General features: G+C 44.7%; 1 long non-coding RNA gene across 1 annotated transcript; it reads right to left on the bottom strand.

The window, feature by feature from the left end:
* Positions 1–2,475: 2,475 nt before the first annotated feature.
* LOC135422480 (uncharacterized) lies at positions 2,476–26,456 on the bottom strand. Its single transcript, XR_010434496.1, has 15 exons — positions 25,098–26,456; positions 23,701–24,502; positions 22,274–22,405; positions 21,185–21,285; positions 20,798–20,918; positions 17,061–17,120; positions 15,548–16,322; positions 15,251–15,464; positions 15,047–15,153; positions 13,809–13,931; positions 12,422–12,636; positions 10,307–10,437; positions 8,920–9,154; positions 7,067–8,287; positions 2,476–3,825 (listed from the first exon to the last, which is right to left on the bottom strand). It is a non-coding gene; the product is annotated as an uncharacterized LOC135422480 (long non-coding RNA).
* Between the last annotated feature and the right edge of the window lie 1,012 nt (positions 26,457–27,468).

Below are 27,468 nucleotides of genomic sequence, written 5' to 3'. Positions count from 1 at the left end.
TCAGCGGAGCTCAGAGCTGTCAGTCTCCTCTGAAATGAAATGTCCTATCACAGACAAGATGGGACCTTTGTCTTTCTGGAGAAGCACCTACATGCAGCCCGCGTGCCACTTTTGGTTTGTGAGCTGCACTTCCAGACAGATAACATGCCCTCGCCAAAATTAAAGTCATTCCATCTTATTTAATTGATGAAGGGATTTTGCTGACCTCCTCTCTGCATTGTATTTCCACTTACCTTGTGCCTCATTAAAGTTGCATGAAGCTGTCCAGCACTCGGGCTGCTGGAAGCTGAGCTGACAACAGATTGGTTGGGAAATAATGGAAAATAATGGAAAATAATAAGCAGCTTCTCCCGGAGTTATGGAAATCCCTGTGTCGTGTGAGGTGGCAGAATTAGAGGGAAGCTGGAGCGATCGTGTTCAGGGAGATCACTGACAGACATGGAGTTAAACCTGCTCAGGTGAGAAAGGGGCTGGTGGCAGTGCTGGGCTGTGTGGGAATAGAAGGAATGAAGTGAGCAGGGAGAAGGTGAGAAGAAGCATAGCACAACCACAGCAGGTTTAGCGCTGCCCCTTAGTCCCTGCACTGAATTGCAATCAGAAAACATCCAGCATTTACAGAGCACCACAGCTGTGCCACCGTGAGAAAATACAGCTCTTTGCAAGTGTCCCCACAAAGGTGGTTCCAGCTGTCAACATCCAGCTGAAATTGTTACCTGGATAAAAGGCTACAGGTGAGCAGGTCCAGAGCCCCCACAGCTCCTCCTGCCAGGCACCCCCTGTCAGCTCTGGGAATCAGGACTCAAGGAACTCATCCAAGGGCTCTGAGAGTGCTGTCACTGTGTCTGGCAAATATCCCCACGCAGACCTTCCTTCACCTCAAACAGGGCTACCAGAGCAATTCCTAATCTGGGGGTTATACTGCAGGTGCTCCCTCGGGATTAGGTCAGTGATGGGAAGGGCAAGGCACTGAGTCTGTTCGCTGCTCACTTTCACAAAAGAAATGTAGCACTGGGCAATAGCAGCTCAGTGAGCAGTGACTGTTGTGATGAAGGTTCAGCTCTGACAAACCTCCTGCATCTCTAATTTTCTGGAAAAAAATATTTTTTGACTTGAAGTGACTTTACATTTTAGAAAGTTTTAAACTAGAAGTCACTAACTTCTAGTTTAAAAAAGCTTCAAGGCCACACCCAGTGGAAATTAGTCTGATAAAATCTAAACGTGACACCCTGATTGGTAACTCCAATTCCTAATGCTGAATTACTGTCTTGGGAAAATTTTTGGAATTGGAATTTTTCAACCCCACTGAGTGAGAGAAGAGTTGCTATCTCTCAACTGCCCTGCCCAGCTCTGCCACCCACACCCCAGCACTGCTTCCAGGAATCTCTACAGGTTTATTTTTAATCACCCATTTGCACACAAGGTTCAAGCTCAAAGCACTCAAGCTCACTCCCTTTTAAGAAAGCTTTGATGGTGATTCAGAGGGCATGGAACAGCCACATTCAAACAGATCCTTGGCAAAGCTCCTGAGCAGAGGGGGCTGCCCTGAGCTGCATTTCCAGAGGTTTAAACCAGGTATCATTCCCCCAGAGACACCAACAGGTACAAATGGCTGAAGAACTAGGGTATGGCAGTGCTGGGAGGACTCCTGGTCCATGTGGAGCCAGAGGAAACCCCAAAACTCAGAGAATCTAACACACCTGAGATTTTGTTCTTCGCATTGGTATGAGAAGCCTAATTTCAACATGTAGATGTGAATAATAAAAATAGGGATGGCTTTTTAAGCCCTCTCTTGAAGCATTTGAAATAATGAAACAAGCACAAAGGCAGTACTCCCTAGGGTACTCACACCCAGCAAAGCACGAGAGGATCAGTGACTGGAGCAAGAAAAACTACCCTCAGTACAGAAATGCAGAAATGCAGAGCAGTGCCAGTGATGCAGAACAACAGATGAGTCCAACCCCACTGCTGATTGATGAGGGGAGGACTGGGTTTACACTGACCAGGACTGTGTCCTCAGAGAGGTACCTCAACTAGTCACCAATGGACACAGACATGGAAGGCCAGCCACACTCCCTAAATACCTTTACAACTGGAAGGATGAAACCAAAATTAAGCAAAACACATGCAGAAAACATGCAGAAACCTTGGCTGAGCATAACTGAGGTGTTGCCCCACACACTATGCAATCTCTTACATCTATCAGGCAGCACTTGGTTAGAGATTTGAGCTTTTCCTTTGATCTAAATATAGCGAGGAGCAACCTCAGAAAACCTCACTGCATCAGCAAACAGGGTTGGTTATTGAGAGACACCACAGCCAGTGGCATTCCTTTGTGCTCAGCATTAAGCACGGCACACAGCACACTTTGTGTGGCACCGGTTCCACAGCATAGTTCATAGACACAGTATTCCCAAAGCTCTGTCATTCACAATTATGGCAATGTCAGCAAACCTGCACAGACCAAATGGGACACTGTTTTAGGAGAAGGGAACCAGTGTTTAATGCCACACCTGGAAAAAACACTTTTTGTGATACCAGCAGTTTCCCACGGGTGCAGCCACTGCTCCAGGGAGCAGCTTCAGCTTCTCACAACAGCTAATCTCAAGCATAGAATCCCAGAATCGCTGAGGTTGGAAAAGAGTTCCAAGATCATTATGCCCAACCTTTGACCAATCTCCACCTTGTCAGTCAAATCACATCACCAAGTGCCACGTCTACTCCTTTTCTGAACACTTCCAGGGATGGTGACTCCACCACAGCACACTGAGAGCTGCTGCCAGCGGTGCAGACGCACTAAATGGATGACAAATGCCACACTTGAGCTGCATTTATCTGCCTTCCTCCTCCCTTGGGCACCGCCGTGGCCGTACCCCGATGCAGCTCCTCTGAGCATCCTTCTAGAGCAATCGAGTATTCCGCAAGCCACCTCTTCTTAGCTTAAACTCTATCATAATTTTTTTTTTTAAGTTTTAAAATTTAGATAAATGATCCCAGGAGGACCACAGGTGACGGTCTGTGAGGATACCAGTAGTACTCCTCGTGTTCAGAGGTATCACTGAAGTCAGGCACCAAGGTGGGAGCACTGCAGCATTGCTGGAGCCACGCATGAGCGTGGGGGAGGATCGATTTGGGCACCTCACGCCGCACGTCCATGACAATCTGTGCATTATTCAGCAGAGCCTCTGCTGCCTTTCCATTTAATCTATGTGAAAATTGGATTTATGGCGCAGGAGTAAGAGCTATCTGAACATGGCCCATAAAACTGGAAGAATCATATTTTTCTCTTCAGCAAGCAACTTTTAACAGCTCTGCTGGGTGCTTATTTGCAGTCACCAGGCAAAAATTTTCTCTCTGCTGTTTACGACCCTTTTACTCATTTCTGAGGCAGAGGGGGGTGGTTCGGAGCGCGGTGCCAGCGATGCTCCAGTTACTGGGTGTTATTTGCTCCAGGGACTCTTTTGATGTGTAGTCCTGGGCTGTGCTAATGTCCCCATTAGTCTTGATTGTCTCTGCGGGGGGGTGGTAACAACTTCGGTAACAAAGTGCCTCAGAAAATCCTTCTTGAGCCTTTCATATTTCCTTTGTAACATTTTTCCTCATGTTTCTCAAGATACGAGTTTGCCTTTGAAGAGATTTCCAGTTCTTCTGTCGTCATTACTTTGTATTTCTACTGGACTGCTGGATGTTTCTTATGGGGGAGCGAGGGACCACCAAACAGCCTCCCTTTCTGTGTTCCTTTCCTTGCCTGGTCCCTTGAGCACTGAGGCACAGTCTGAAACCACGGGGTATCAAAACGTGGGTCCTGCGAGGGGTTGCTCAAAGCTGCTGCAAAGAAAAACGAAGCACAAAAATATATATGTGGAAAATCATATACATTCTTCTGAGACTTTTGTCCCCTGTAGAGACCTCTCTTTGGAAAAGAGTGTTAAATCCTCTGTGATAACCTTTGGTTTACAATATGTCACAGCTGGGGTCATTTCCAGCCCGGTCAGCAATAACAAGTGTATTTAAAATACCCAACAAAGAAAGAAAACTTCAATGAATTTTTTACCTTTGAAGATAAAAAGTTCCGAGATGATTCAAAAGAGGTGTGAGAGGTTCCTGCTGCTTTGTCACCCCAAAGACAACAGACCTCTCTGCATATCACAACACGTCAGCAAAGAGTCACTCCGGGGTGGATTTGCCCTTTCCAGCTTTGTCATACTCCATCCTGAACTGTGAGTCAGGCACTTTTCTGTAACGTGCAATTCACGGAGCCAGACACCAATTTGCTGTCATTACCTGCCATTCCTTCGGTTCAAAGACCAGCGACATTGCTGCCCATCACAGCTCATCTCTCGCAAACAAAAACCAAGCACAGGGCTGTTAAAAATCAGCACAAAGGGAAGCGCAGAAGCAGTAACCTGCGAACAACATTCAGCACAGTCAAACAGAGCCAAGCAGAGGGTCATCCCTAGTTTTGGTTTACATTAAACCCAAGGGCTGTTCAGACTTGAGCCCACGGGGGTTCACCAAATCACCTCCAAGAAGCCCCCTCTCTCCAGCGCCACCACCCTGCGCTATCCCGTGCTGGGATCCCACCTGCTGTCACTGAGGTGTGATGGGATGAGGAGCTGCACGGGTCTGCAAGTTCAGCCCATGGGGAGGTCCCAGAGGGAGAAAAGGCTTTTCCTGCGTGGAGCTCCTGGGCTGCTGGTGCCGTTGTTTTTGTGCATTGACAGGATGCAGATAAGAAGGGCATCGAATTTGAATGTTATGCTAATAAGAACATCTGTGTACTTAAATCAGCACTGAGCAGCTGGTACTTTTAAAACAGCCCCCAGCATGTCTAAACACTCTGTAAATACAGAGTTAATATCTCCTGAGATCAATTTATCATTAATAAGTTATAAAACCAGGATTTGATGCATACTAAAATAAAAATAGCCTATTCTTTATTTCCATTTTTTCCACCTCAACCCTCAGATTTGAGAAGAACAGACACACATTGAGCAGCTCAGACAGGCTGACCTCATCCTCTGGGCTCTGAGCAGCCAATGCAGAGGTTCATTGGGTCAGGTTGACCAGGGCTTGGAGCAAACTGCTCTAGTGGGAGGTGTCTCTGCCCATGGCAGGGGGGTGGAACTGGATGAGCTTTAAGGTCCCCTCCAACCCAAACCAATCTGTGATTTGATTCTATGCAGATACCCCTAAAATTTTCCAACATTTGCCCTTAGCCTGCCTGGCATTAATAAATGCACTACAAGGACCTCCGTGTCCCCAAAAAGACTCCTGAGAGCATCTGAACTTATTTTGAACACTTTAGAACTCTACCTACTAAGTCATAAAAATTAAAACTAGTTGCTGTGATGAAATGAATCCCTTTTCCTCTGTTGTGAACAGACATTGGGCATATATATCCTATGTTCCACTTTTAAGCCTCTTGGATCCACAGACAGAGCCTGCTTCATTAAATGTGTATTTTATGCATCCTGTAAGCTCAGGGGAACTGTGTAATTCCAGGTACCAGCCAGGGTGTGCAGGTGGCATTTTGATCGATGCTATGTGCATCTGTAAAACCAAGATACTCCTCTGCATACTTGGGGGTGGTTGTTTTTTCCCTCCTGCTCCTCTCTTCCTGGAACACTTTTATCTCACTCCAGTAATTGCCAGCAACACTCACAAACAGTAAAGTCCATGAGTAAACCTTATCAGCCACGTTACACTCCCCAGCTCTCCTCACATCTTCCGTAGGGACCACGTCTCGAAAGATGAGCACTCCTGTCACAGCCAAAGGTAGTCACAGATGTCCTCATCCCACAGGGTTTGGGGCATTGGAGACATGTCTGGGAAAGTGTTCCCAGAGAGGAGATTGTGTTTGATTTATTACAATCCTCAGCCATGCACGTGGCTTGTCTTGGTTTGCTTCCACAGAGCAGAACCTGGTGCTACGGGATGAACCGAACTCCTGGTGAGGAGGGGGTTGGGCAGATATAAAAATAAGGCAACAGAGATTTCTCCTGAAGATTTTGAAAGACAGACTCTGGATTTGGCTGAGACGGGGGAACACAGACTTTACACGTGTGTCAGGGTAAGTGAGGCACAGGGAAAGGCAGAGGCTACAAAATCATCCACTGTTCTGATTTGTGTGCCCTTGGATGGTGTCAGGGCAGCATTCACAGGCAGTATGTGTGCGTCTTCTGCCTTGCTCAGGATACTGCCTGTGATTTCATGAGCAGTTTTCAGGAAAAACTTCCACTTGCTCAACTTTAATCCCGAAGGCAGAGCACAGACCTCACGCTGCCCTTCCAAGAGGCGAAGTGAAACTGCTGGGCTCCCTGTCCCTCCTCGCAGTGCAGTGGAGAGGATCTGTGTCTGGCTGAGCGGTTGTGGAGCTCGTACCAAAGGTTTAAAAGCTGTCTTAAGTCCTCCCTGCTGCTCTGTTGCTCGGTAGGTGGGCTGCTGGCCCGTGGGTGGGCTGGGGCGGGTGGGCTGGGTGGCAGATGGAGGCCCCACTGCGTGGGCAGCGCGTGCTCCATCTGCAGGAGCAGGGCTGCAGCCTGCCCAAACTGAACAACCCCTTCAACAACCTCCTCTGTACAAGAAGAATAAGAAGGACCTCTGTGTGTTTAACACATTTTTTCTCATTAATGCAGAAGGTAATTGGACATGATGGGAAGGAGACACGTTTTGGTCTTGCATCATTCGGGCTGTGCTCTCACACGGCTCCGAGAGCCCCCACAGGTACAGCAGCACTGATATGGAAAGAGCAGAACTGTGTGAGTGAAGGGTGGGAAATCAGCCTTTTCCCAGTGAGCCGTGAGGGTGTAAACAAGTATGAGCACTGCACTTATTTTTTCCAAGCAATATGAATAGTGAAATGAATGACATTTTCCTGGCCAGAAGCAAGCAAAATTTCTTGATGTATTGGGATGCCATATACGGAAAATTTGTTGTATAGTAAAGCACATTTAACATTTACTCTCTCTCTTGCTCTATCGCTGCTAAACTGTCAATAACTCCCCCACTTCACACACTATTTCTGCTGAGGATGTGAAAGTTTCTGCAACATTAGGAGAGAATTTACCTTGGCAACAGATGGGAAGAAGTCCAAACTCTCCAAATAGTAACCTTGCCCTTATCCCTTCTGTCCATGGGATATTTCTGGACTGCCTTGCAGCAATGTCTGGCTGAACTGGTTTCCATGCTTCTGGAGCAGGTCCAGGCTGGCCGAGGGCTCCTGGGGTGGGAACAGCAGCTACTGTGAGTTGAGGAGGAAAAGGGTTAATCCCAAGTCACACCCTGGGCTTCACAACAGTTGTGCTTGACTGAAAGTCTTGACCTAAATAACGATGAAAATCAACCAAAAAACATTTCTAGTTCTTGTGAGGTATAAGAACAATCCCAGTTTATGAAAGCATAAAACTTTTTTGATAAAATCAACCCGGGGTGGGGGGAAACAATAGCTAATAACTTTCTAGTGAGATAACCATCATTTTAACTGAGTTTATTGCAGTTTTTCCAAGCACTTTAAACTTAAGAACTTAATGGCATGTTGACCACGAGAAAATGATTTTGTACTGAATTACCCACCATTTGGTTATTTCTGGCCCTTCCCACCACCTGGTCATGGCTCTGGACACCACTGCCAGCCACTAGCCTACAACCACACATGGTTAAATTTGGGACAAAGAATGCAGAGAGGAAACAAACTTGTTATATATGTAAATAACAGGGAGGAACTAGCCCTTGTTAATTAATCTGCTCCAGGAAAATGCCATAAAGGCTGCAAGGCAAGATAATGTCCCTGTGCCTGAGCAGATAGTGCCAGGCAGCAGCTTGTCCTTTCTGAGAGGAACAACAAGGAACAACAGCCCAACACACGAGTTATTGGAAAACCCAGTGGTAAAATTGTCTTGTTCTTAAAGAAAACAGTGCTTTTCCAGCTTTTCCCAGTGGCATTTTGGATGCCTGTGATTTTTTATTCTGCTTCTGAGGAATCTGTGCTTTGCCAACTGCTGCTCACCCTCCCTGCGCAGCCGCTGTGGCAGCACCTGCTTTCTCATTTGGGTTCTTGGCGCAAGGGAAGAAACGCTGCCTGTTGTCCTGCTGCCTTCTCTTGGGATACTGTGCTCATCACAAAAGCAATTTCAACTTTAAATACTGTAACTGAAATGCAGAAACTCTGGGGTCAATGCTGATGGGGGGTAATGGTGTCACCTGCACGCCTGGATCCGTTCACCCTCAGCAGCACATCGTCATCTCCTCTGCCCCAGCACTCAGCAGCTCTCCGTTGATGCACGATGGACTAAGGAGGAAAGAATGAGGAAGAAATGCACATTATATAATGTATAATCCAGTTTAAGGATATGGAAATGCCCTGCCAGAAACTGCAGGCTTGCTTTACACTGCATTTTCTCATAAGAACAGAAAAGGGGTTTCTGGAGTTCAGTGGCAGGAACCGACTGATGCCAGTGGAGATCCAAGCAACAACCAGTCAGTAAGCACGGACATTCTACAGCACAGGGATGTCCCTGCATAACCCCCCCTTGGGTCACTATCCCATCCCTCATAGTCCAACCTCCCCAGCCCAGCCTCTTTCAAATGAACCCATGAAATTACAATTTCCAGATGACTTTGTTTTGTGGGACTCAGCAAATTCACAGCTTGGGCCATGGCCCTGCCCTGCCCTGCCTCTATGCAGATCCTCCTCCACCCAGGAACTCTCATTGCCTTCCCTGATAAAATCAGTGTGCCTTTAAGGTTCTCCAGATTTAATCACATTCTTGAGGGGTGGCAGGAGCTAAGAGAAATAAAGAAATCAATCACTGGATGAGAGACAGGCTTGAACAGAGTTCCCAAATTCTGGGAAGGGTGCATTTCAATGTTGATTAGAAAGGTGTGGTTTTGTCAGATGTTTACAAGCCTGTTTTTACAGACCTTCTCCAGGCACAGAGGGCATTCCTGTACAAAGCATTCCAGAGGAATTCTATCCAAATCCTGCAGTGACAACATCCTTCATGTCCTGGGACAGCCAAGCAGACGCAGGCACTGCCCATGGGGCCACTCAGCCCACTGAACCTTTTATACTTCTTTTTGCCCTTTGTGGACTTTGAGTTTTCCCTTCCCTCTTCTCAGCTGATGACATCTGAGCTGTTGAACTGAATTCGGTAACCTGAGAATAATTGAGGTAACAGGTAACAGCTGATGAGAATCATGAAGTTGTTGAGGTTCGAAAAGTCCCCCAAGACCAAGGAGTCCAACCCTTCCCCCAGCACTGTTAATACCACCACTAACTTGTGTACCCACAAGCGCCACATTCACATTTTAAATCCATCCAGGGATGGTGACTCCACCACTGTCCTGGGCAGCTTGTGCCAGTGCCTGACAGCCCTTTTGGGGAAGAAATTTTATTTCCATATAAATGTGTGTTCCCTGAGCAGCACCAAATCAGAAACATTTCCAACATCACATCAGATTAAGCTATTTAATGATGAATTGCACAGTTCAGCCTTCAGAAAGTGGGGCTGAATGTACAACATTGCTTCTCTTTCCCTCAATCCTGTGCCAGCCACTTATTTAATTTACTCACAACAGCACTGAATATAACTTAAAACACTCTGTTGTTTATTTAGTGTATTATCTTCAATATCCAGCTCAATTTTTTAATCATCAGAATTACTGAAACAGGCAGTTCAGACTCACAAAAATGAATTTTTCCATCCAATCTTAGTTGTATCTTTGAAAGGTTGTTTTCAGTCCTAATTAAAATCTATACACCAAAACTACCAGTTTTCCAGTAAAAGCAACATCGATGTAAATAAAATCAGTAGGACCCCCTACTTTTCAAACACTGCATTGATTGTTTTTCATAAGACAATCTAAGAATAATTTAATTCACCCATCAGAACAGCCACGGAGTAAACCCCTCTGAGGGCAGAGTGAAAGAACAGTGGAGCAGTGCCCACCACGGCCATGGGTCAGCCCAGCATGGTAGAGCTTCCCACTGCTCCCACTGTCTGTGCCTCATCCCAACCCCATGCCAGGCACCTTCAGGGCTGTGCAACATTCCCATCTGCTGACTACAGCTTTATCCCAGGGGATAGGTGTGCATAAAGTGTCCCATAAGAGGACAGACCTCGTGTCTCATCATGAGGCCACAAGAGCACATCCAGCCACCCCTGTTGCACGGGGGCCGCGTTCTCCAGCACGCAGCCTCAGCAGGGTGGCAGACCCAGATATAAAAGCACAACTTGATAACCTTTGTGTGAACCGAATACACTCATCAGAAACACAGTTTGAACAAAAATTGCATCTTCTAACATACCACGAAGAAGGAAGAAGGTCCCTGGAGGAAAGCTGGGGCAGCTGCCAGAGAAGTAGGCAGGGCATTAGGAAGCACTGGGCACTGGCATCAGCTCCCACTTTTCTCAGGTGCTCAGTGTTCTCCATCCTGACCTTCAGAAAGAAGCAAAGTGACTTGATAAGTAGAAGCACAAGGCTTTGTTTACAGCTGACCAGAATAAACTCTGCTTGTAGCTTTTGGGTCAGCGGAACAGCTGGAATAATTGCCTGGATGGTGAAGAGAATGCTGAAACAGCTCTTATTCATTTCATCCCCTCATCCCCGGCCACTTGGGTTTTACACAATGAAACCCTGTGGTCACGTGGGGAAGACAAGGGACAACAGGTACAAGTTGCAGAGAAATTTCGTCTCAATTTAAGAATTTTTTTTGCCATGACAACAACAGTCACTGCAACAACCTCCCCAGGGCCATGGAGTGTTCAAGAGGTAAGTGGACACGGTGCCAGAACCTCATCTGGGCTCCCTTCCCACAGTACATTGCATTAGATGATTTTTTGAGGTCCCTTTCAGCCTGGGCTGTTCTACCTGATTCTAAAACCAAATCCCTAGCTTTGCATGTTTCAGGAAAACAAACCAAGAGAGAGGCAGGATCAATAGCTAAATAAGAAACAGGTTAGCTCATTACTTTTAATATTTTACTCATTGACAAAAGGTATCGACTTCCATTGATGTTCTACAATGTGTGTTTAAAGAGCAGATGATGCTTTACAGAAATATTTGGAGTGCACTAAGAAAAAGAACAATTACCCCCATGACAGAAAATCTATTTTTGTTTGCCATCATTTTTCATTAGGAAGAGCATCCACAGCAAAAAATGATGTATCAAGAGGCAGAGTTCCTTTCTGAGCTCCCAATTTGTGTACTTAGGGAGCAGCTCTACAGAATTTAATTGAAAATACTAAATTTCTGCGGATTTATTGATCAGGTTTATGGAATTTAATCAAAAGTTACATTCGTGCTACAGAATTTAAAAACTAGATAAAGATGATGATTTTGTGCTGGATGTTACAGACTTCTGAAAAAATCTGGAATATACTTTTCTGTTTCTTTTGAATTTCACAAGTTTCATTCCACAATAAATTCTGTGGTACTGATCACAAAACACCCACGCAAACAGCACTATTTAGGCAACATTATCCTGTTGCTTTAGTTTCGTTAAGTGCTATACCAGAAATCTCAGCTGCATGTGCAGCCAGTTATTTCTACCTGTGAGCAGCTATTCCCACCCATCTGGGAGTCTGACAGAGCAGTTCCTTCAGGTAAAACTTCTTGAAAGCATTTAGGGTTTAAAAAGAGGTTTTAGAACTTGACCCATATTTTCAAATTATTCAGTGATAAAGTTTAAAAAAACTCTACACTACTTAGAGAGCCTGAATTTTTACAATCACAGTTTTTATTAACTCTTACCTTACATGTAGACCAAGAGGGAATGGTTTCCCGCTGAGAGAGGGCACGGTTAGATGGGATATTGGGAAGAAATTCTTCCCTGTGAGGGTGGTGAAGCCCTGGCACAGGTCACTCAGACAAGCTGTGGCTGCCCCATCCCTGGAAGTGTCCAAGGCCAGGCTGGACAATGCTTGGAGTAACCTGGGATAGTGGAAGGTGTCCCTGCCCGTGGCAGGGGACTGGAACCAAATGATTGGTCAAATCCCTTCCAACCTAAACCACTCTGGGATTCTGATGAAGGTGATTTTCACAATTTGGTTTGGTACAACTCTTTAAAACTCAACTTCAGTAGAGTAGCACCTCAACACTTGAAGCATCTACCGCGATGAACATCACACTCTCAGTGAAAGCCCAGAGCCTGAGCACGGGGCTGGACCACTCCACTCCTTCCCCAAATGGGATGGAAGGACATCCCCTCCAGCCTGAGGTAGAGGAGCAGCATCAGGATCTGCCACCCCCCCTCCCAAACCCCTGGAGAGACGAACCCCAGCAGAAGACACAACCCCTGTCATTTGCTGCAGCCCATTAAACAGCCAGAAGTGCCCGAGATCGGGTCCCTCCAATCTATTCCATTATGGATTAGGTGGAGTCACTGCAGAAAATCATTAGGATTGTTTTGCTGTCACATCACCTGGAATGACTTAAAGATTTACTGGAGTGCTCTCCCCCTGCACAGCCGGGGCCTGGCTCAAGTTCAGTATGTGCAGAAGTAGGTCCTTGTGCTTATCCACTGAAATTAGAATTCAAGCTGAATTTCTCCTTTCCCACGGGAATCTTAAATCAGTCCTTTTCATTACAAATGGATTTTTAACTGTCATCTTCCAAATAGGTGTTTTGGTTTGAAAACTGGAAAGAAAAAGAAGACTTAAATTCAAATGCTAACTCAAAATGAAATAAAACATTTTCTCCAGTGTGTCTTATGATTTTCTTTCACTCATAACATTGAAATTTGAGTATCAAAACAGCTTTTGAAATGCTGACTTGGAAGAAAAATTCCTATCGTGAACTGAGTCACTGAAGACCCAATATTTAGATTAACACATTGTGTCATTGGTATAATTGTCTTAGTTGCTTGGGAAAGATCAAACATTAAGGAAAGCAGACTCTTCAGAATACTGGTCTTTCTTAAGTCAGATATTTTTAGGCTGCATTTTTTCTTTCCTTCCCAGAAAAATGAAGTTAAACCAGTCTATAGCAGTAATTAAATCCTAAGTCTTCCATTTCTTTTTCAAAGATATATTCTACAAATGGAGCTTGACTTTTTTTTGTCATGTCCTAATAGATTACAGAGGAAATTTAGTAATTTTCTTCTATCCTGAGTAACTCAGTGGTGCAAAATAGATGTTAAACAAGGAAAGAACAATTTATTTATCTGCTCTTGTGTTCCCTTTACTTTCATTTGCATGTAAGCTGTTTGGCTAAGTGGTGGGATGGGGAGGATGTGAACACTGCTCTCACCCTGTTCTGCTGATGTAATGACAATGGGAGGATTATTTCTTAATTTTCAGTGTGGTAAGTGGGTAATTATTGTCCAATTAGACTTGCTATTAACCTCCCTGTATCTCATTTTGCCATCCATAAAACAAGAATAACAGCACTTACCACTCTCACTGGGATTCTGCAGAGATTTATTAGTTAATGTACGTACAGCACAATGAAAATGAAAAGCTCTGCACATTGGTGAGGGCAGGATTATTAGTAATGAATCGTCCTTAGCATTGTTAGTGTGGTTATAGCTTTGGGAACTTGGGGTGGGACTTGATGCCTGGCAATAGGGTGCACCCCTAAGGGATCTCTTGTGAACTCTGGAGCTTGAGCAGTCGGATGGGAAATCTAGAAAATGCGGTCTGTGGAATGACAAGGCTTTAATTGTTGCAGATATGAATGTACTTTTTCCTTAAGCATAAGGAAAAAATATTAGGATAATAAAATCTCCTAAAAAAAAACATATTATCTGGAAAAAAAAAATTCTCTTCTTAAACTCTTCTTCCCTGAACCCATCATACCTGAGCACATACCTTGTGTTGTATCTTGTCCATAACACACTGGTTCTTTAGAAGAGAGCTCTAAGGGGATGGAGGAGACACCTGGAGAGGCCACCTGTGGCATTGGTCGTAGTAGGACTGGAGCTGGACAGTCACCTGCAGAAACATGGGAAAAGGGAGAGGGGACAGGAACATCCATCAGGTATTGGCACAATTGTTGGTAACGGCCTGGGGACACAGGTGGTGGCTGTGCTGGGAGAGGCTCTGTTACTGCCCAGCCCTGGCTCCTGCTGCCCTGTGATGTCTCCTTCCCACTTGCACGGGTGTGAACTGGGAGCTGCAATTTATCTCTTCTACCACAGAGATTCCTTTGAATTTGGGAAACTCCCACATCAGAATGACGCTCCTTGATGGACTCTCTGGAGACAAGGCTTGTGCCAGTGCCTGCTGTTGGAGGACCCTTTGGTTCAGCACACTGCTTGAAGTAGCATCAGAAGCAGAGCTGTTCAAGCAGGGACTGGTTAGAGTAAGCTCAATAACTACTGTGAATCCAGTGCTAGCTCCCAGTCTCAGACACAGGGGAAGATAAAAAGAAGAAGCAGAAACCTCACACGGTGGTTAAGATAATATCTTCTAAATTTTTACCCAGTTTTATCATACCAACATGCTGTTACTTTTTATGCTGAAACAAATTGGAATAAAAACAAAAATATAGAAAAATCACAGTATTTGGCAAGAGCTTGAAGTCACTAACACAGCCTCCAAACAGAACTCACCCCCTGAGAAGCTGCTGCCTTTGATTTGTAGCCTCGTGCTGCAGAGGCCCCCCATGACCCTCCCGTTTGCACAGAGGCCTGTGTCACAGGGGTTTGTGCAGTGTGAATATCAGCTATTTTCTGTGTCACTGGTGAAAATCCAGAGCCATGCTCTGCTGCTCCTGCAGTAACAGCTCAAATAAGGAGCACAGGTCGGGCTCCATCTCCATGCTTAGCCAGGACACACTTGCCAACCTGGAGCAGCAACCAGTGGCATCTTGGTTGGTTACTGGGACACACGGAGACGCTTCTCTGTCCAGTTGTGCTACGGATGTGTCAGGGGTGGACCTACCACCCTGTAGAGCATGGGGACAGTCTCCACAGCTGGTCGGGATACCTGCTGGGCAGCACGAGGCTCTGTCTGACTATGGCTTGATATCACTCAGGGATAATTTAATTAAAGACTGTAGCAACTGATGCATGGGAAGACACCAGTAATGAGTGTATTTTACCCACCAAGGAATAAATGCATTTTCAGAAACGTTCTTTCTCCAGCTCACTTCTCATTTAAGCATTTGGATGGTTTCCAGTAGTCACTGTTGCTCCTTCTCCCATCTGTCCCGCTGAGAAATACAAAACATCGTGCTGCTCATGTACGTCTGTGCACACACACACACACACACACACACATCCACACAGAAACCCAGAGTGATGTCAAACCTTCAGTCACACCATCTGACACATCTCAGTCGGTCCCTTGGTGCCAGAGCAGAATCAGGCAGACATTGAGCCGAAGCCGATGTTGGTTATTGAGATACAACAGCAGGAACAGGACTAATATCCAGGTGTGCTGCTTTACTGATGGAATTCCTGGGCTGTGTCCCAGAACTGTGGATGCTAGTTAAAAGTTTCATGGCTGATTATTTCCCACGGACTGTGAAAAGATGGAATTTCAACCAACCTCACAAACACATAAACAGCATTTTCTCTTTGAACAAAAACATAAAGAATGAGTACCTGGGTACTCTTCAGCCTTGCCTGGCCCAAAGAGAAGAATCCATATGTACTGGGGCCACAGTCTCGGAAGAAAGTGGTGCCTCAATAACTCTCCTTTCACGATTATCCTACCAACAACTCCCTTCTAACAAAGATCTATGGACACAGAGCTGAAGCCAACTGCTTTTCCAACACAGGAGATTAATATGGTGACACATGTAGGTGTAGCAATAATGTGTTAATGAGTTATCGATTTTTTAAATTAAATTTCACTGATATCATATTTTCGATCTAAATGAATGCATCATTAAAGCAATTAATAGCACGATGATAAGGAGAACTGATGAAAATTGCAACCAACTGGCACCGCAGGGTCCTCCCATAACACCCCGTGGGCAGAGCAGGAGCCTTGGCTGGGCCCATCTCTGAGGGAGGCTGGAAGGGACCTGTGTGGCAGAGCCACTGGTGCAGGGAACTGGGCTGTGTGGGGCCTGATACGTGGAAAGAAAAGAACAAAAAGAAAAGAGGAGGAAAAAAAGAGGAGGGAAAAGAGAGGAGGGAAAAAAGGGAGGAGGAGGGGAAAAAAAAGGAGGAGGGGAAAAAAAGAGGAGGAAGAGAAACCCAACCCTAAGTGTGCTATTGAAGGGCCAGACCACCTGATTAAAGCTCCAGAGTTCAGCCATAGTGGCCCATTACAGGGCAGATCAACCTTCTCCTGGTGAGACCAAAGACCTGTTGCTCAAAGGTGTTTTGGCTTTGTCTGTTCTGCTCTGCTGCCAAATCCTGGCCCACCACCCTGGAAGACAGAGTGCTGTGAGGACACTGCATTCCTGTCTCCCCCATCCTTCCTTCCTTCCCCTTCCCACTCAGAACAAGCAATCATCGTTCCCACAGCACTGAAATAAAGGAATTTGATTTTTCTCCTGCTGATCATTCACATTTGAAGAGCATCCTCCTGAACCAGCACGCAGTTAGCCCTTCTCCCTCCTACACACGCCAAAAACAGCCTCCACTGGTGCGATTGGAAAATGGCATATTAATTTACAAGAATTCTAACTTGGCAAATAATTGCTTAGGACAGAAAACACAGACCAGCAATCTCAGCTGAAAGCCTGTTATTTTTAAGCACACCATAAAACCCCCTAACTGAAACTCGATTGTTACATGCAGTCTGAATAAGAATAAATGAGAAAAAGATACATAGCTGGGATCACAATTACAGACCAGCTCCTGAAACCGAGGAGACATTTTCTTGACTGAAATAGAATGTTCAGGTAGAACTGTTTTTTTAAAGATAGTTTTTGGGTTTTTTTAAAGAGCATATAATATTTTCCTGAAGAAGAAACTCTATTGAATCTCCTACCCTTGGGTTGGCAATAGGGCTACAGATCTGGTTATTAATGCTCATCAAGTTCTAGCCCTTACACAGCTTCCACATGTTTTAATTTTAACTAAAATCTCACCAGCTATTTTTAGTCTAACATGATTTTCGTAGTTGTACATGTCTGGGGCAAACACAGAACATCAGACTTACCCAATTAGGACTTTCTGTGGCTATTTCCAAACCTCCTTCTGGACTTTCTTCCCTGGAAAACTAGGAAAATAAGAAAATCTGAATTCTTCTGCTATAAAACAAAGACAGAAACATCCCAGCTGAAATCACCATCCCTGGAGGTGTTCAAGAAACGACTGGACATGGCGCTCAGTGCTCTGGTCTGGTTAACAAGGTGGTGAGCTGTCACAGGTTGGACTAGATGGTCTTGGAGGTCTTTTCCAACCTAAATGATTCTGTGATTCTGTGAAAATGAGCTCTGGACTGCAGGACAATTCCCAGCTTACCCCATTCTTCTTGATGAAGACATCTCACCTTTCCCTGCTGTGTGATGGTGTCTGACCCATTGCAGCACCATGTAATTGCACTGATGTGACACTGATGAGGCTGGTGGCTCACCAGGGAAAAGGTATGGGCAAGCTGGAGACTTCAGAGTGGAGAAAAATTTAAAAATTATTCTTAGGGCTCATCTAAACCTCAGCTTAAAAGCTCTTTTATTTAAACAAGTTGCTGCTGCTAAGAACATTATGTCCTTCTCAGGGAAAAACAAAACTGTTGTCTCATTTTAAAACAAGTGCTTCCTTTAGGGCTAATTAAGCTGACAAATCACACTTCCAAAGATTGAGCAGTTAAAGTGATGACAACGCAGCGATGCCGGGACCCTGGAGAGGAGCAATCGCTGCTGTGCACAGCTGGGAAAATTACTGTGTCCCCTCTGTATCACGACATTGAATGAGGGAAAAATAATACCTCATTAATCTTCCTAATGAACCTCTTCTAAACAAGATAATTCACAATTTTATGGTACACTTGGGGTTGCTGTGGAGATTTGCTAAGCTGCCTCACAAACTGAATCAGAGGGTACAAAACTCAACACCAATGGACAGCAGGACACTCACCACCAATCCAGGATCATCCCCTCCTTTCAGCTCCAGTCACAGAATCACAGGATGGTTTGAATTGGAAGGGACCTTAGAGCCCATCTTGTTCCACCCCCCTGCCATGGGCAGGGACACCTTCCACTAGACCAGGTTGTTCCAAGCCCCATCCAATGTGGCCTTGAACACTTCCAGGGATGGGGCAGCCACAGCTTCTCTGGGCAACAGATGCTGCCTCAAGCCCAGAAACAGGGTCGACACCCTTTGGAGAGGTGGGTTCAGCAGCCATGACTATTGGATGGAAGATGCAATCAAAGTACAACAAGGTGACAAAAGGGAGAAATAAAGAGTTTTGGAGTATCTGTGCCAGGGCTGTGAATCTCTGGGAAAAGCCTTCTCACTCCTCTGGCCACACTAACACAGCAACCCGGGACACCTCTGGGAAGGGAGTACTAAAAGTATCAAAAGGATTCTGCTCACACGTCACATTTTCCACATAAGAGGGAGATGGTGCCTGACATCCTCCCCAGGCAGGAGAGACAGACTGTGCTCCAGTCTGACATTAATTACTCGAGATGCAGCACTGTTAATCTCACACCATCAAAATAATCTTCTTACATTCACAATTAAGGATTGAGGTCCCACCTTTTAGCTATTTGTATGTTTAATACTTGCTCAGTAGGACTTATAATTATCCTTGAGGATTTGGATTTGAGTGTGTTGCAGCCCCTAACAGGAAGATGCCTCCACACAGCATGAATGTAACAGACTTCTTAAACCTTCTACAGGTTTTCACTGACATCCCAAACCTACAGCGTTCCAGGGTCCATCTGGCACTTCTCCTATCTTTTATTATGGAGTTTAAGAAGAATTCTGATAAAAATCTCAATACTGAACAGTATAGCAAACCCTCAAGCATCTATGGAGTTTTTGTATTTCTAAATAAATAATATTATTCACTCAAACACCCTTAAGAAAAACAAGCCATCGGGGAACAGCTGCGTGGGTATTTCCTCCCTAGAGGAATTATGAACCTTCATCATACAGACTCTCAAGAGTGTGAATAGAACTGGTTTTGGCAGGTCTGTTAGATCCTGTAAGAGTGACCATGAGTGCCATGGCCAGGCAGGTACACATGAAACCTTTATTTGTTGGTGCTGGCTGCGGAACACTCAGTGCCTGCAGCCTTATTCCTATTCCACAGGCTCCAGCACAGAGCAGGCACAGATGGTCTTAGAGCACTTGATGAGCCTCTCATCGATTTCTCCCGATCCATGTGCCCTTAAATCATGTACAGTCACATTTGCATCTCAGGCTTTTTACAGTCTAGAGAGTCTCATGGGAATAAATAAGGATAAAGCAACATCAAGTTATGTTTCTGTTTTCTTTTTCCATAATGGAAATAAAGCTATTATCAGATCACACAACACTAGGTAAATGATACCATTGCAAATATCCACCAATTTCCGTAATGTTTCAATGCTACATTGCCATAATTTCATACAGTTTTCTCTTTTTTATTTAAAGCTCCTTCTTTCAGACAAGAGCTCAGAGCCCACTGCCATTAATGTGTACTGGAGATGTTAACAAACCCAGAGAGGGGCTGAAAAAACAGACCTTTGAGTTCCCTGTGATCCAGTGACTTTGTCTCTAAATCCAAACTGGAAGGAGCTTTGCTGAACTCCTGTACCAGCTGCTCGTCTGCCTGAGCCAAAGCACTGACCATTTCTGTAATTGAGTGTAGCCTGTGAATGATTCCATTTGGTGCCTTTCCAATTTATTCCCAGTTTATGTCTGTGCTCAGCAGAACTATCAGGGTCCGGGAAGAACTCCATCTGGCCACCATGGACCTTGTTTCAAGAGGCTCACCAGAGTGTTGAGGTACCCAGAACCACACTCTCCACCTGCCTTGCACCAGCCTCCTGTGGGTCCAGCCATGCCCAGGAGAGACAGGGAATATCAAGTTCATCCCATGAGGTCTTGGGCAATATCCAGAGAATTCTGCCTTTAGCAGAGGTCACAGAAATATGTGACAAACATTTATTTCACAGTGGCCTAAACCAGGCTTACACATTACCAGAGCTACTCAGACATAATATGGAAACTGCTACAGAGCAACCAAAATCTTTGTTCCAGCCAAAATCTTTGTTCCACATAGGAATCTCATAACCACAAAAACCCTTTCACAGTCTTATCTAAGGGTTACCATTTTCTTTGCCCATCAACACAGTATTGAAAGCCCTGGATCTGAAAAGCATTTAGGGATGTGTTGAACAAGAAGAAGACTTCAACTCCAAAGCCTTTCACTTCTTTAAAATTGCCTTGCACATGAGAATTGTCCATTCAAATACAGCTTTTACTCCTTTCTCGGCCCCTACATTCCTTTTCACAGAGCCCCACAGAGGTGAGGGTGGTGGGAAGTTCAGTTTTAGGGTGGCAGTCACTGTCCTCCTCTGAGTGGCTCCCCCAACACTGATGGCCAGGCTGCCTCTGACAGTAATGAATTCAGTGTGTCTTTGTTTGTTCCAATACTGCCACCCCCTCCTAGCTCTTCCCTAACACAATCTTGTTATCTTTGGGCCTTGCATGGTTTTTTAATTATCATTATTATTCATATAGCACGATGCACACAGACAAATTTAATCACGTTGTTTACATGAGCAAACCTGATCGACTAATGGAGAAATTACTGATTTTGTTCCCACTGTTGGCACAAATGCAATTTCTTTTCTCACTCCCATTAACACAGTTAATGTTTATAAAAGTCTGATGATGCTGGAGATGAAAGTGTTTTCTCCAAAGAACAGGTAAACCATAAACAATAACAAAAGTTCTTCCTACCCCAATACTGCAATAAATGTGTTTCAATCCCATGATGGAGTAAGCGAGGAAAGTAGCCAAAGAATCAAGCCCAGATTAATCATATTTGAGGAAGAGCTACTGGAAAGCTGAGAGAAAAATTCTGCAGAAAGACAAAAAAAAAGAAATTTATGAAAAACACAAACCTTCAGACAAAATATGTAATCCAGTTCTTCTGCAACAGAAAGAAGAGAACAAAGAGGGGAGGGCCAGAACAGGTAAATAGGGCTCAGTCAGTGTATGAGATGGAAGAGCACAAAACCCAGCAAACTGGAGGACAGGCAAGAAAAAAATCTACACAGTCTAAACAAAATATAAACCTGCAATGGGCAAGGAAAAGAAAGGAAAAAGAACAAAACATACAAGTACCTCTTGCTGACTTCCGGAGTGATCAGAAAGGTCTCTCGCTGCTTGAACAGATGGGGCTGAAATTGTTCTCTGTCAGCAGAACCATCACAGGCTGTGTTTGCCTGGAAGGGATGAACCCCAGGTGAGAGATGTACCAGGAAGAAGTGCCACACAGGTACCTCGTCTGAGCATGGCCCTGAGCAGGCGGATGCAGCCGATGTGCCCCGTGCAGAGACACTTCATCTCTCCTGCCCCTTTTCTGGACACCCCTTGTGCAATTTACAGCTCCTTCTGCTCTCCCACAGCTTCATGAACAGAGGAGCCAAAAGTGAATAGAACAATAACCCTTCCTCCTTATTCCAGCTCATTTCTTGAATAAATCTTATGGTTTTCTATTTAAAAGGAATGGAGGGGTGGGGTTTTGCCACATGTGGGTCAGTGTTGACTTCCAGAGCAGCCCTGGCTCTGGCAGCCAGGAATGGTCATTGCCCAGGAGAGGCTGCCACAAAGGCATCTCTGGTGGGGAAGAATGGCTCTATCCCTCAGGATTTGCACCTGTTGCTGGTCAATGTGGACTTGAAGACACCCTTGATAAACACTTCTATTTCTGTGTATTTACATTTTCCTTGGAAACCTTTCAACCCAAGGCATTGAGTCAACTCCCGGGTGGAACATCAGGAGAAGGTTTTGCCTGCCTTCTAAAACTGAGCACAGAAACACAACTTTCCCAGAATTGCCCATGCAGAAAATCTCATTAGTGTACAGATTTCCAAAAGTACAAGGTACCTGCCTAGCTTCATCCCTTTATTATCTGTACAGCAATGGAATAATTAAACAGATCTGCTGGCTCCCTAGAAAGAGGAGAAATATGTGGCTGCTCTGACACAAATAAAGATGAGGAAGGAACTGCTGCAGCTGGAGAGCAATTACCCATCAGCAGCACAAATTCCTTCTCAGGTACTTCTCTAATCTGGTGTCATTAGTGCAGATATCATGACACAAAGGTACTGAAGACCTTAAAAGAAGACACATCAGCCCAATGGATGCTTTCCCACGAGCACACTGTTCCAATCCCATCCTTGAAGGCAGGTTTTGTGCCTGAACACTCACCTGGTTTTGCCAACTGAGTGAGTCAATCCACGGATGTCTGAAGTCATTTGCTCACTGTGGTGAAACCAGTCTCATTTTTGTAGTCTCTCTCCACTCAGTTCCATGTTTTCCACAATATTCCTTCAAATACATCTGAAGAGTGTTTAAATATGCAACTTGTGAGACATTTTCCATATGATAACCCTCTTGCTGCTCTGCCTCGGTGATGGACGGACACAGGTAGTGTTTGGCTTGAAGTATTAAGGAAGAAGCATTGCAAATGCAGTTAATGGAAACCCCTCCAGTGAGATCCCATTATAAGAACATATATGGAAGGAGAATGCTGATGACATACGCAAGATAAGATTAATTTTGCAGAATTTGTTCATGGTCCCACAAAAGGTAGTTTGGGAAAACAAAGCTAAACTCACAGTGCCCCTTTCAGAACAAGGAAGGCTGGCAGGCAGGATGGATTAACAATTTCTTGCCCTGTAGAGTCTCCAGCTCTTTCTGGTAAGAATGCAATGGGAGTGAGCAATGGGATTTTAAGTGAACAGGGATATTTCTTTGCTAACTGACAGACCTAACGCTAAACATTTCTTTTTTTAAAAAGCAGAAAAAAAATTGCACTTTTTTGTTTGTTTTATAAAAACAACCACCTCTATGACACGGGTAACTTTGCAGGCGTGAGGGGTCAGAGCCCAGGCTGGAGGAGCATTCAGGAGGGACACAAGCCCTGAAGGATCAGATACAATACAGAATTTGCAAGGGATAGGTCAGCTTCTCCTTCCAAGGTTATTTAAGTTGGGCAATGTCAAAAGCAGCAGGTGATGGAGGATAGCCTTGTTCTCTGTTGGATTATCACACTCAGATACCTGGGTCATGTAGAAGTTTCCCTGAGTGGATTTAATTGGACCATATGTTGCAATTTTGCAAGGACATACATACTCATGGTTTGCTCACTGGGCACAGATTGCCCTCACTGCTCCATGTCCCCTCCAGAGACCATGCCCAGGGGACTTTGCAGATCCCTGGCATGATGCTTCTCCATGCAGGAGGAGAATAACACCTTTGTGAGGTGACAGTGGAGAAGAAACCTCCTTCCGTGACTCTCTGTCAGGGTTTTCATTAGGTGTGTGTTCTCTTTGCCAGCATCTGTACCAGTACTCAATCACTAATGTAGGCTTTAAAAACTGGAGAGTGTCACTTCAGGAATAATGAAATTTCATGAGGAGAAACAATATTGGCTTGAAAGGTCTAAAACCACCGAGACACAGTTTTCAGACCAGCTGTAGCCCATCTGCTTTGTGGAAATCTGGATTATGATTTCCAGCCACGGTCTTTGACAACCCTGATTAAGTTGATTGGATTTTATTGCATTTCTCCAATTTGCTGGTATTACATTATATTTAAAAAACAGACAGACATAAGGAGAGGGGTTTGCCTACCTGAAACCACACGGAATGTAAGTCTTCTGCCTAATGGCTTTTAATCCAAGGCTGTGTAAATTTTACCCTGGATGATCTATGACACAAGGAGATCTGTCAAGCACAAGTCATTGCACTGTAGCCGGAATGTGAACGGACATCCACATTATCCAGCAGGTAGCAGAGAGATATTGCTGTTAGAGGAGAGAAGGGAGAGGTGACAAAAACGTCCCGTTCCAGGGTAAGCAGGGGTCACATTTCATTGTAGTGAGAGCAAGAATCATTTGGCACATTAATCAGAGCAGAATGTCCCATCCTGGCCCAGGTAACTGAGGCAGAAGGGGCTGCAGGGTCATTACTGAGAACTGCCCCGTCTGGAAACAGGAGAGCACGTGGAGGGGGAAGGAGACAGGTTCTGCCTGGGGGAATCTACTGCTGGTCTGTACTTTAATGTTTCATCCCCAGGGCAAATGGCAAATGACATTCATTCATTCATTCATTCACTCACGCATTTTCCCCCTCCACTGGAACCGCCTGCACTGATAACCCGAGCACATCATCCAGACAGTGTTTCCCGGTCTCCTGCATCCCATCTCTCTGCCTCCAATTATTCCACAGCACTGGCTCTGCATCTTCGCCTCCCCCAGAGACCTTATCCTGCAGAAATACGTAAAAGCAAGTTTTTTTACAAAAAAACACAACAACGCTGGTGCAACATTTGGAACAAACTAATTCCTCTCTTCCTTTATTTTTCTTCCTTATGGGTCTCAGTTAGTTTTCCTCCTCCATTTTTTCTGATGTTGTTATTCTCACCTTTTTGTTCCTGTGAAAATGGAAATAAAAAAAGAGAAGAGACTATTTCTGCTTCAGCTTCAGACTTTGTGGACTTGCACATGTGTGTGACTCTGACCATGTGTGTTGAGGGAGAGTTTATTGGTGTGGAATAAATGTCAGCTCTGACTCTTAAGCCTGCAAAGATGACTGACCCCTCCTCAGGCAGCTCTGGAACCAGCCTGGGTCTGACAGTAAATAAAGCACAAACTCAGGCTTCCCGGAGGCACAGACTCCTGTGCCTGAGGACTAAAGCTGTCCCTTTACCCCCTGTGGTGGGTTCTGTTGGAGGTGAACCTATACAAGAGACAGACACATAAAATACGACTTTATAATAAATTATGCAGGAACCATAAAGTCCACAAATACTTAGCTCTCTCCAGAACTGATCTGACAAGATTAAACTTCTTATGCTATTCCCCAGTTAACAGTCTACTTAATATTTGACTAAGCATTATTAGAATCAAAGACAACCAGAAAATAGCACCTAATTCACTCCAGGAAGTACGAGAGCTTGCTCAGATCGACTCACACTTATTTCAAAGCTCCTGTCCCCAACTTCATCAAAGGGATATTTAATCTCTTACCCATCATTTATTCATGCTGAGAGCACATCCAGGAAGCTGGAGCGGAGGGAAGGAGCCAGTGGCACACTCAGTACTCATGAGGAGATGGATGACTTTCAAATCCTATTACTGACCGTGGGGCTCCTGCTAGTCAGAGCAGTCAGTTTTCTCTCAGGGTCTCCAAAATGCATCTTTAAACCAGTAAATAAGTGACAGCCACCCTCAGCTTACTGTCTGAACATACATAATTAGCAAAACTTCTTATACAGAGTGAGATAACTCCACAGCTTAGAGAGCCAGCTCACCCTGTGCCCCTCAAGTCCCGCGTGGGATGGAAGGACAGTGCCGTGGAAGAGCCCCTCATGCCACAGGGTGTGAGGATGACATCCAGTCAGACCCACTGGCCAGGCCCTCCGCAGCACTGGGGTGGTTTTGCCGTGACTTTTCTTCCTCATGGGGCACAAGGATGGGGCTGTGCAACCCCCCCTAAATCCAGGGCACTGCAGGCAGTTGTTCATGCTCAGTGCTGCCTGTCCAGGGAGATAAAGTTCACTCTCAAAGATAACAAACTCCACTTCCTAATATTTAAAACTCTCCAAAATTATAATCTTTTAGTCCAGCTCCAACTGCTGCTGCCACAACAGCTCATTGCCCAACTCCTGCTCTGTTTGCCTTCAGCCTCCATAGGCTTGGACTATAAACAAACCGATAAACCATCTCTCAGCCTCTGATTTAAGCAACTTTTTAATACTTGGAGATTCATTTTTGTGCCAATTCAGTTTGAAATCATTTTTATTTCCCACTAAACAGAAATAAGGAGGTCGTGCTTGAGGCTGGCAGCAGTGTTTTGATGTTTCCTGGATGAGAAATGGCCCTTGGACCTACCTGCGTGTGAAGTTAAATGTGTCCCTTTACCTTTCTCAGCTGTCACCACGCAAGCTGTGAACCCCTGAGGTTCCCTGTGCAATGCTGGAGGCTCAAGTGGCTCATCAGGGTGAAATGCCAGAAAAAACAAGTTTTGCAGGACAGGCCTATTTTCGTGACTCCTTTCTGTTCCTGTTAACCAGCACATTCCAATAGGATCAATTTTCCCACAAAGTTCTTGACCTGCTCTACCCATGAGCAGACATAATCTGTTGGAATGGGAAGAATAAAGTCTATCACAAAATCAATGCTGCATTTTTCTGCACTTAGTTTATCTCTTTCATCGATTACACCATTAAAAACTGCTGAAGCACAGCTACAAGAGAAGATCTAAACATTGAAGAAGTTATAAATCCATGTGGTAAAGATATTGTTCCAGACCTTCAGCTGCCAGGTGTCAAACTGTGTTTTTTTGTGAAAGTCATAAAATTAACTAAAATATAAAGTTCTGCATTTCTTTATACAGTGCAAAAACCTGTTTTCAGTTGTAACATACTGTATGCAGCTATTCTATAAACATTAATTAAATTAAACTAAAAAAACATTTTATCATTTAATACTTACACAACATCCAAAATTATACACATTAAATCAGTTTTGAATAAAGTTGAGTTTACAGGATTAGTTGATTATAACATTTGCACAAAGAAAACATCAAACTTACTCTGAGATTCAATTTAGTATTTTACTGATAAAAAGATCAGAAGTATTCCCGGAATCAGCACTGCATATGTGTTTGGAGCTCTCTTGAGGAATTACTAAACTAACCTAACACTAATAAGCAAAATAGAATCTGATTAAAGTAACCACAAGATTTTGCAGAGCAATCTGCTTAAATTCCTCAACAACAGTTCCAGGAGCTGCAGTTACACATTCCGGATCGGATTTATTTTATATTCTATCATCATAATCACAGCTACATGGCTGCAATCCACCACAGAAATGCTATTCCGGGGTGGGGAATCTGTATCCGCGAGCTCCATAATTGCCTTTTTATTGCACTCCTGGAGTTAGAATTTCTGAAAAAATTAATACTGCCATCATGTTCATAAAGAATATTAATAGGCTGGAGCAGAGCGGCCCTGGAACGTGGCACAGAGCATTCAAATTAAAGCCGGCACTGGCAGAGCTGTAAACCCGGCACCGAATCACCCCACGGGCCACACCAAACACAGCTCTGAGCCACGGCCACGGTACAGAGCCCCACAGAGTCCTGTGTGAGGCTGTACTGGAAACAAAAGTGTAAACATAACGGCCCGATCACTATTTCAGCCTGAGAAAATCATTTATCTTTGTTGATTCTTCCTAACGATCTCACAGCTGCCAAGGCACGAGGCAGGAGGAGCACAGCCCCACCAGCTGCCTGGTTCCTCTGTGTCAATATTCCAGACACGACTCAGAGCAGAGAGCATTGCCTGGACTTCCTTCTCTTGGGAGAAAGACCAGAATCACAGACGCTTTAAGGCTG

This window comes from Pseudopipra pipra, chromosome 15 (genome assembly GCF_036250125.1).
Source record: "Pseudopipra pipra isolate bDixPip1 chromosome 15, bDixPip1.hap1, whole genome shotgun sequence".
Taxonomy (NCBI): domain Eukaryota; kingdom Metazoa; phylum Chordata; class Aves; order Passeriformes; family Pipridae; genus Pseudopipra; species Pseudopipra pipra.
This window is presented reverse-complemented; position numbering and strand designations above follow the sequence as displayed.